The 10,412-nt window shown below is 35.1% G+C and overlaps 1 long non-coding RNA gene across 2 annotated transcripts; it reads left to right on the top strand.

The window, feature by feature from the left end:
* Nucleotides 1–3,854: 3,854 nt before the first annotated feature.
* Nucleotides 3,855–9,788, top strand: LOC114273236 (uncharacterized). 2 transcript variants are annotated; one of them, XR_014335340.1, is made up of 3 exons: nucleotides 3,855–7,747; nucleotides 7,889–7,960; nucleotides 8,202–9,788. It is a non-coding gene; the product is annotated as an uncharacterized LOC114273236 (long non-coding RNA). The 2 variants fall into 2 exon arrangements; XR_003632982.2 differs by having other exon boundaries at nucleotides 7,889–9,328; nucleotides 9,593–9,788.
* The last annotated feature ends 624 nt before the right edge of the window (nucleotides 9,789–10,412 follow it).

Raw genomic sequence — 10,412 nt, 5'->3', positions numbered from 1 at the left:
CAGCCGGTGGCCTCTGGCCATGGCCGGTGATGTGTGGGGATGCCTCACAAGGCATTCCCTGCCCCTCCAGGGCAAAACACAAGTGTTTGGTGCAAAACCAGACACTAAACAGTCGAGTTCGGAGATCCTAAGGCAAGGCGCGTAGCCGAGACCTCCGGGAACTCCAAACGAACACAAACAAGGGTAAGCACCAAGTGTTCCAATGGTGACGTCCAAGTCTTGAGGACGGTCAAAAATGGGGTGTCTACAGTAAGAAAATAGGACCTAAAACTGTGGATACCATTTTCTTAGGATATACTCAAAATAGTAGTGCTAATAGATTTCTAGTAATAAATTCTGAAATTAGTGAAATTACTAATAATACAATAATTGAATCTCGTGAAGCTACATTTTTCGAAGATATTTTTCCATATAAAACTAGGATCTCAAATCAAGTTGTAAATAGAACTTCTACTGCTAGTATTAATGTTATTCCTTTGAGAGGTGATTCTGAACATCTAAATATAGAACCTAGAAGAAGTAAGAGAACTAGAATAGAGAAAACCTTTGGAGATGATTTTTATACTTTTTTAACTGAAGGAGAACCAAATACTTTTATAGAAGCTATGTCATCTTTAGATGCGCCATTTTGGAAGGAAGCCATTAATAGTGAGTTTGAATCTATACTTCAAAATAATACTTGGGAGTTGACTAATCTACCTCCTGGGAGTAAAGCTATCGGTTACAAATGGATATTTAGGAAGAAGTTAAAACCTGATGGGAGTATAGATAAATATAAGGCAAGGTTAGTAGCCAAGGGATTTACACAAAAGAAAGGAATAGATTATTTCGATACCTATTCACCTGTTTCTAGGATCACAACCATTAGAATCTTAATTTCTCTAGCATCCATTTATAATTTAGAAATTCATCAAATGGATGTTAAAATTGCTTTTTTGAATGGAGATTTAGATGAAGAAATTTATATGGACCAACCTGAAGGTTTTGTGGTTAAAGGACAAGAACATAAAGTTTGTAAGTTGGTTAAATCCTTGTATGGATTTAAGCAAGCTCCTAAACAGTGGCATGAAAAGTTTGATAAGATAATTCTAGAATTTGGTTTTAAGATCAATGAACATGATAGATGTGTATACTATAAAAAAGATAATGGAGAATGTATTATTTTGTGTTTATGTGTTGATGATATCTTATTATTTGGAACAAATTTAGAGATAATTAAAAATGTGAAATCTTATTTATCTTCAAAATTTGATATGAAAGATTTAGGAGAAGCTTATATAATTTTGGGTATGAATTAGAGAAAACAACCAAAGGTATTACATTGAATCAATCTAGAATCCTAGAGAAAATGTTAAAAAAGTTTGATTATTATAATCTCAAACTTGTTTCAACTCCTTTTGATCCTAGCATGAATTTGAAGAAAAATAATGGTGTACTTGTATCTCAACTTAAATATTCTCAAATTATTGGATCACTTCTCTATATTGCTAATAAGACTAGACCTGATATTGCCTATGTTGTTGGGAGATTAAGTAGACATACTCATAACCCTAGCAAAGATCATTGGATTGTTGTGGAAAGAATTTTTAAATATTTAAGAGGAACTCTAGATTATTCACTTTGCTTTAGTGGTTTTCCGAATGTGGTAGAAGGTTATAGCGATGCTAATTGGATAACAGATAACTTAGATGTTAAGTCTATCACTGGGTATATATTTATGTTAGGTGGAGCAGCAATATCATGAGGTTCTAAAAAACAAACCGTTATCTCTAGAAGTACAACAGAATCAGAACTTATAGCCTTAGACACTACGTGTATAGAAGCTGAGTGGATTAAAAATTTACTCCTTGATATTTCAATTGTGAAAAATCCTATACCTACTATATAGAGCTGTAATAGAACTTGTGAGACAAGCACATACTAATAAAAAGATGAATAGGCATATGCAAGTGAGGTATAAATCTATAAAAAGTTTGGTGAATAAAAATGTTGTATCTTTGAATTTTGTGAAATCTGAAAAGAATATTGCTGATCAGTTAACAAAAGGTTTATCTAAGAGTGTAGTCTTAGATTTGTCGAGGGAGATGGGTCTAAGCCCATAAGGAGTCAACTAAGGAAGTAACCCAACTTCTGTGATTGGAGATCCCATGAAGGAAGTTCAATGGGTAGGAACAATCCTTATAGTGTGACTCGTATTCCAGCACTTTAAAGAATGAGACTTTATTAAACTTATTAATTATATTCTCCTGCTCATTCCTAAGAAATCAGTGCTGATGTAAATGTGATGGTTAAGGAAGAGTATTTACTCTAAATAAATCCGAGGCGGGCAAACTCTCGCAAGATAGACATCCGTCACTTCTATCTTTGAAGGATTCACCTAAGTGAGAGCGTCATGAATCCGCGACCGTGGAAATAGGGCTATTTCCTAAAACTCTCATGAGAATCAAGATTGAGCACATGGCTGCTAATAGTGCTAACCCGCGCCACAGTTATGTATCATACCATATGTGTGACATGTTGAATTCTGGTAAAAGGGATTTAGTTCAAGACCTAGTTCACTAAGATTCTTTCAGAATGAAACTGTTAACACTAAGTGAGGTTCAAGTTTGAAAAATACCTACACCCATTGTATGGTTTTAAAGTTGCCCATATTATTATTTTTGTATTTATATGACGTTTTACAAAGTTTTGAATCTTGTGGGGGATTGTTGGAAATTTCCTAAAGTTTCAAAACTTTATTTGTATTTATTTGTATTTTATTTGATATTATTTTTATTTGTATTTATTTATTTATTTATTTATTTATTTATTTATTTATTTATTTATTTATTTATTTCTTTTAACATCTTATTTGTTTGAATTTTAAATAAGTATTTGGTTTCAAAACAAAGGGTGTGTCTGTTCCAAACAGACACCGAATAGCCTATTTAAATAGGACTCTTACTCAGAAAAGAGATACAACGTACTCTGTTTCTCTCTATCTCTCTCCTTCTTCTCTTTACAGTATTTTTATATTTCATATTTCTAGGCAATTGACACATTCTTGGCAAATTCTTCTGGTGCAACTGTGCATTGTATCAGATCCTGTAAAGTTTTTGGGTTGTATCTTGGAGTCGTTTGTGATCATTAAAACCTGCACGAAGGGAGCGCATAACGACTTTAGGACAGCGTCTTTGACGTGCCTCTCACAATCACACAGGCTATTTTCTGAACCCTTATCTTCATCTTTTACTTATTCTGTTATATATATATATATATATAGTTTTGTTGAATTGTAAAACCTAATTTTTCAGAATCTGTTTTGCTTTCAATTTTTTTTCTATAAAATTGATTTAAGATAATTATGATTCAATTCCCACAATATTTATCAGATTCAAAAGTTATTCCTTCATCGCGTAACTTTAATAATATTGTTACGTAATTCTCTACTGAACTCACAATTTTATAATATCTACCAACAAAACTAACAAAACCAATTATTATAATTTTTTCCTGCAAGAGAAAAAATTATTACGAGAAAATTAAGAAATTATGTATATATATATATATATATAGAGAGAGAGAGAGAGAGAGAGCATACCAACTGTGACAATGGTGGATGAGGCAACAGAGGCAGTAATCACATTGGTTCTTCTTCTTCTTGGTGAGTTTTGTTAGGATTTTTTGGAATAGGGGTTTTTTTGGGGTATGGAGGTGTGCATTCAATGAGTAAAATGTTTTCACAAGGATAATTTTGATATTATTTGAAGAGGAAAATAAATTTTAAAGATTTCAAAATTTATAAGTAGGGGCTAAAACAATAAAAGTCCAAAATAATTCATGGTGCTAATAACACCGCTCTATAGAGAAATAGCACCCACATGTTCTCATCTCAATTATTTGAGAAATGGTAGCTTAAAGCTTCCCAACACCTTCCAATTTCAACACAAAAGTCTGTTTTGTATTCTCTAGTGATTGTTTCCAATCCAATCCAAGTTTTCTTTTCAGAATTGTAAGGAAAAGGAAGATCAAAGATGTCTGTCTCTGTTCTCATCTCTGCTGCTCAGGTGATCCTGAATCCCTTGATTCCACTAGCAACTGAATAGATCAAACAGGCGTGGGGTTTCAAGAAAGATCTCGAAACCCTCCGTAGAAGGTTAATAATCATTCAAGCTTTGTTAAGCGATGCTGAGGACTGGAGACTAACATCAGCAATTATGTGTGAGTGGCTGAAGAATCTCAAGCTCGTAACCTGTGATGATGAGAATGTGTTGGATGACTTTGCGTACGAAACTCTTCGAAGAAAGTTGGAGGTGCAAAACCGAATGAGAAATAGGGTACGCAATTTCTTTTCGCTCTCAAATCCATTGGCATTTCATCTCAAGATGGCTCATAAGGTCAAGGATATCAATTCAATGTTAGACTTGATTTGCAAAAAAACAAATGACATCATTCTTAAACCAGCGGATAAGATCTTAAATGCTGCTAATACTAGTGTTGAACCTAGAGAAGTCAATTTCAGGGTGACATACCCCTTTGTAGACAATTCACAAGTTGTTGGAAGGGATAGTGATGTATCAACTATGATATACATGTTAATTGGCTCCTATGAGAGTGGAGATGATTAATCTGTCATTGCCATTGTAAGAATAAGTGGGATGGGCAAGACAACCCTTGCTCAGCTAGTTTACAACAATGAGAAGGTGGTGAAGCATTTTGGTGATCAAAGGATGTGGATTTGTGTTTCTAATGATTTCATAGTTCCAAAGCTATTAAATCAGATGGTACAATCTCTTACTGGGGACAAGTCTGACATAGATAATATTGAAGGAATAGTGAGAAAGCTTGCAGCAAAACTAAATGGAAAAAAGTATTTGCTTGTACTAGACGATGTTTGGAATGAAAATCCAGACAAATGGGAGTGCATGAGAAATTCTTTGGTAGGGATAGGTGGATCCAAGGGAAGTAAAATTATATCTACAACCAGGAGTATGCACGTGGTATCTACCATGAGGACATCTCCATCTCTCACTCATCATTTGAACCAGCTATCAGAAAATGAAAGTTGGACCATGTTTTGGAAAAGAGCATTTGCAAATGGAGGACCAACAGAGACCTCAAACTTGGTGGCTATTGGTAGAAAAATGGTGGAAAAGTGTAAGGGTGTACCATTGGCAATAAAGTCACTAGGAGGTTTAATGTACTCTAGGCAATACAATTACGAATAGGTGTCGATCGAAAACAGTGAAATATGGAGCTCAACTGAAATCAAAAGTGGAATTCAACCGATATTAAGGTTAAGTTTTGATCACTTACCATCACCGTATTTGAAACACTGTTTTGCATATTGTTTTATTTATCCAAAAGATTTCAACATTCAAAAAGATAAGTCGATTCAGCTTTGGATGGCTCAAGGATATCTCCAGCCTTCTTCAGGAAGCAATTTGGAAATGAAAGATGTTGGTAATAATTATTTTAATATTTTGTTGCATAATTCTTTATTTCAAGACATTAACTTGGATGTGCACAATAATATTATCAGTTGCAAAATGCATGATCTTGTGCATGATTTGGCACTAGATGTCTCAAAGGGTAACTGTTTGGCTTTGGCTTCGACTGCTAGTGAGGCGAATTACCATCCTGAGGTTCAACATCTATCATTTACTTTAATGGGAAATGTAAGTTTTGAAATTTCGAAAGAAAATGTTGGGAAACTGAGGACACTATTTTCAGAAGTAAGTCTCCCTAAAAACATTTATGAATTCGAATGTACACGTGCCCTGAATTTGGAAAATGTGAGAGAGTTTCCAGATTCCATATGTAAGTTCATACAATTGCAAACACTGAGAGTTCCTTTTATCTTAAAAAAGCTTCCAGAAAAGTTCTATGAGTTGGTTAGATTGAGACATTTTTGTTTTCATGAGACAATAATGAACAGGGAATTGATGCCTATGACGATAGGGAAGTTGACTTCTTTGCAGACATTACCATTCTTTGTTGTGGGTGAGGATAAGGGCCATAAAATTGAAGAGCTGGGTAGCTTAAGGAAACTAAGAGGTGAATTAATGATTTACAATCTCAAACAAGTGAAAGGCAAGAAAGATGCAGAAAAGGCAAATATATCAAGAAAGCTGAACATTCATGAGTTGGGATTTCATTAGGTTAAGATCGACAGTCCTTCAACTGCAGAAGACACTACTAGCATTAACCACAAGGATGTGTTGGAAGGACTTAAACCTCACGGGAACCTTAGGGGTTTAAAACTCCAGAATTTTGAAGGAAAAAGTTTTGCATCATGGATGATGAGTAGTAGAGATGCGCAGTTGCTTCAAAATTTGGTTAAGATAGAATTATCCAAGTGCACGAGATGTGAACAAGTCCCACCACTTGGACACCTTCCGCATCTTGAGGTTATCAGAATGTCTGGATTAAGTAATTTGAAATGTATTGGTCCTGAATTCTATGGTTGTCACAGTGTTGTCAATCATCATCAATGTAATGATGGCATCATCACTGGTAGCTATAGTGGGGCAATAACAACAGCAACCGAAAAAGCTATGGCTATTGTATTTCCAGCACTAAGAGAACTTCATCTAAAAGATATGCCGAACATAGAAGAATGGTGTGTGCTTGGGGTATCATCATTGTCATCAGACACCACGATGTTCTTTCCTCTGCTTGAGTTTGTACACATTAGTGGTTGCACTGAGTTGACTATAATTCCAGGTGACTTGTTATCCTTACAGGAATTGATTTGCAACGACAAATTGGATACGCGCCACCCTTACTTGAGAATAGAGGTATCTAGGGGTTCGAGAATAGAGGTATCTAGGGGTTGGAAATGGAAGATTGGTGTTTTACTGGTAGATTTGCTGGAAAAAAGCTGCAAAACCCTAAGAAAGCTGACAATAAGTTCTTTGGAAGAGTTATTTTATTTGGCAAATAACTTACAAAACCTTATGTCTCTTGAAGTCTTAATGATATAAGCCCCAAATCAAAAGTCTATAATTAAAGAAACTGAAGAAGAAGAAGAAGAAGAAGCGTCCAATTGCAGCGGCTTCAGATTTCATGGTGTAAAAATTTGACATGTTTACCAAAGGGGTTGTTACAACAAACCCTTAATGTTAAAGATACTCTGTTGTCCGAATTTAATAATTACTGATCCAGATGAATTATGCAGTCTCCCATCCCTTCAAAAATTGACGATTGAAGGATGTCCAAGATTGGCGGGTTATTGGGAGGAGAGGCTAATTTGCATGACCAGCCTGCAAACATTGACGATAGGTAAATTCTCAGAAGAGCTCGAATATTTCCCCTAGCCTTCCACCACCGTAAGTGCTGCATCTGCTACTGTTACTGTAGAGGAGGAGGTTGATGATGATGATACCAAATATCACCTAAACCCCAAACACTACCCCTTCATCTTCTTGGTGTCTTTGACACTATTTGGCTGGGAAAGGCCCAAGTATCTGCCTGATCAACTTCAGCACCTCACTACCTTTAGAGACTTTTCACTTCAACATTTTTGTGGACTGGAAGCTCTGCCGGAGTGGCTGGCTAACCTTTCATCTCTTCATTCTTTGGAGCTTTTTGATTGCAAGAATCTGATGTATCTTCCCACCATGGAAGCAATGTAACACCTCACCAATTTACAATCTTTGAAAATATATAGTTGTCCCCTTTTAAAGGAAAGATACGCAAGGGAAGGCGGCCAAGAATGGCACAAGATTGCCCATATTCCATCCATCAACATCGAGTAGATTTAAAGGTAACTTATGTATTTCTTTAATTGTTATCCATATTCATAATTTCTTCTCTTCTCTTCTCATCTCACCCCCATCCCATCCCCCACCTTCCCAATGTTGTTGGCTCATTTCCCTTTATCTTACTACCCCTTTTTGGGTTTTAGGTCACGAGACATTTCTTGAATGATGAATCTTCTTCTTCAGGATGAAGCATGAAATTGTCTACTGCCAATTATGTAATTTCTCTCTCTCTCTCTCTCTCTCTCTCCCCCTCCCTCTCTCTCGCTCTCTAAAGTCCATCAGTTTTAATCTAGCTTTTTTATATGTATTATTATACATTTTTATCTGGTCTCCAGTTTGCGCTTTGCCAAATCATGAGTATGTAATAGTTTATAAATTTTTTTTCTTTGAAACTTATATATATATATATATATATTTCTAGGTTTATCAATCTCTTTACAAATTACTATGTTATAGGGTCTCTTCTACAAGGAGGAGTTCCAGTTTTTCTTCAAGTGTAAATGCTAGATTTATTGCCTGCCAGCAGTACAGTCAATAAGTGCAGTCCATTAATAATCAATGTAGGGAGAAGAGGTAATCGTTGGTGCACATGATTTTGAAGAATCAGAGCAATGTTATGCAAACTTTGTGGGTTGTTCCTTGACTGTTATTAGTCATTTGAGTTACTTTTGTAATTTTCAAGCTTAATAGTTCCACTTGTCAGTTGCAGATTCTCGTCAAGTGAAAAACTAAATAATTTCAATGATCAACTGGTCTTCAAAATGCTTTCCTGCTGAGCTTTGAGTCAAACTTTGATTTTCTATAACTAACAACAAAACAACTAGTAAGGCATGCGATGCATTGCCTCCATCTTCATGATGCAAATGTTGGTTTTATGTTGTTATTAACAAAGACATATGAATTGAATGAGCTAATTTTCAGAAAATGGGATGTGAAAAATGACTTCCTATTTATATTTTAGTCAACTTTGTTATTAGAACATGGGAATTATGATGTTATCTGCAATCAATTCAAAAGGCCAATTTTTAGTGTTAATCAAAATTTAATTTATGGATTTTGTATACATCCTAAAAAAACATATATAGGTTTGTTAGAATATTCTTGAATTTTGAGAACTTTGTATCTATCCTAAAAAATCATCCATGGGATTTGATGAAATGACATGTTTCCATTTTGAACCAACACTTCTGTGATGTTCCAATTTCAAATAATCTCATTTTAGCTTATGAAGGTAAATGATCTAAAATTCACAATGAGATGGTACCCCAACTGTGGGTTCCTAGGAGCATTGCTTTTAACTGAGCTATGTACAATTGAGCCACAAAAAGTTACATATAGGTTTAGATAACATGTCCTTAAACATGGGTTTTCCATGCTATTTTGTATATCACTAATTCTAAAAGCCAGAGTGCTTGATGCAACCTACAGTATGCAAAAGTCACTTGAGTTGAGTTGACATTTCCAATTATAACACTTTGGTCAGTCATATTGATTTGTTGCATGTGAAGTAGAGGTAGTTTGAGCAGGAGCCAAATAATCTAAGATGAAGTTGCAACAACAGTCCACTTGGATGATTGAATCATGTGTGTAGTTCTTGTATGGAGTTCAGATCGTATGATTCAATTTTAATTTATCTGTTAATGCCTGCCTTTTTCTACGAATTGGCTATATATGTTAGTTTCTTCAATATGTGATCTGTTACCTAGAGCATCTAACAAATTACATATAGCATTTTGTTGCCTTTTCTTCTTTTTTTCTCTTCTCCAAATCAAGTTCGGTTCATGTACAACTTAAATAACCCTATCAAGTCATCTCTAACTCATCTGGAAACGTGTATTCATGTACAGATTATTTTGCATGTGAAGTCAAAGAATAATTCTGTCTAGTTTAGGGTCACAAAGATCAAGTGCAGCCAAAAATTTGCAGGTGGTATTCTCCTCTCTCTCTCTCTCTCTCTCTGTTAGACACACACATACACGCTTGCTCCCACACACATTTGATCTTTTTATCTCCTTTTGACAAAAAGCAGGCTGATAACCTAGTGTTCATGTGATACCCCTGTTCTGTATTATGCTAAATTGGTCCTTAATTTGTTTATGGTTATGTGTTTAGCATGATTTTGTGTGCCATTATGTGATAATATGTGATTTTGAATTCTTATCTATTCACCGTAGGAACATCTGTTTGAATAATCTGTTTTGGAAATTAAATTGAGGGCCTTATCGACCACAGAACCCGAAATTGATTACGCCACTGTGATTGGCATAATTTTTAGAGCCTACGGTGAAATTTAATTGAAAATTTATCCTGGTCAATTTAGACTGATTAAATTGATAAATTAAGTGCCCAATTGTTTTATAATAAAATAATGTTGAGTGGGTGCTTATTAAGGGTCAACTACACCCTGATTTCTCTCCTTAAGCTTCATTTGGCTGATGAAAAACTCTTAGACTTGAGAGAGGATCGGCTAAGAGAGAGAGAGTGAAGGAAATTGAGATTTTGGTCCTAAAGCTTGGTGATCTTGGAGGCTAGCTCGAGAATTTACCTTAAATTGTGAGAATTAAGCTTCTAGGTAAGCCATTGACTCTTGAATTCATGAATTGAACGTGAAATCTTGTGAGTTCAAGTATCTTTTTGCGATTAAGGGTATGATTTAAATTAGTCTTG

Source organism: Camellia sinensis, chromosome 7 (genome assembly GCF_055761805.1).
Source record: "Camellia sinensis isolate YWXY chromosome 7, ASM5576180v1, whole genome shotgun sequence".
Lineage (NCBI taxonomy): Eukaryota > Viridiplantae > Streptophyta > Magnoliopsida > Ericales > Theaceae > Camellia > Camellia sinensis.
Note: the sequence above shows the minus strand (reverse complement) of the source record. Positions and strands in the feature narration are given on the sequence as shown.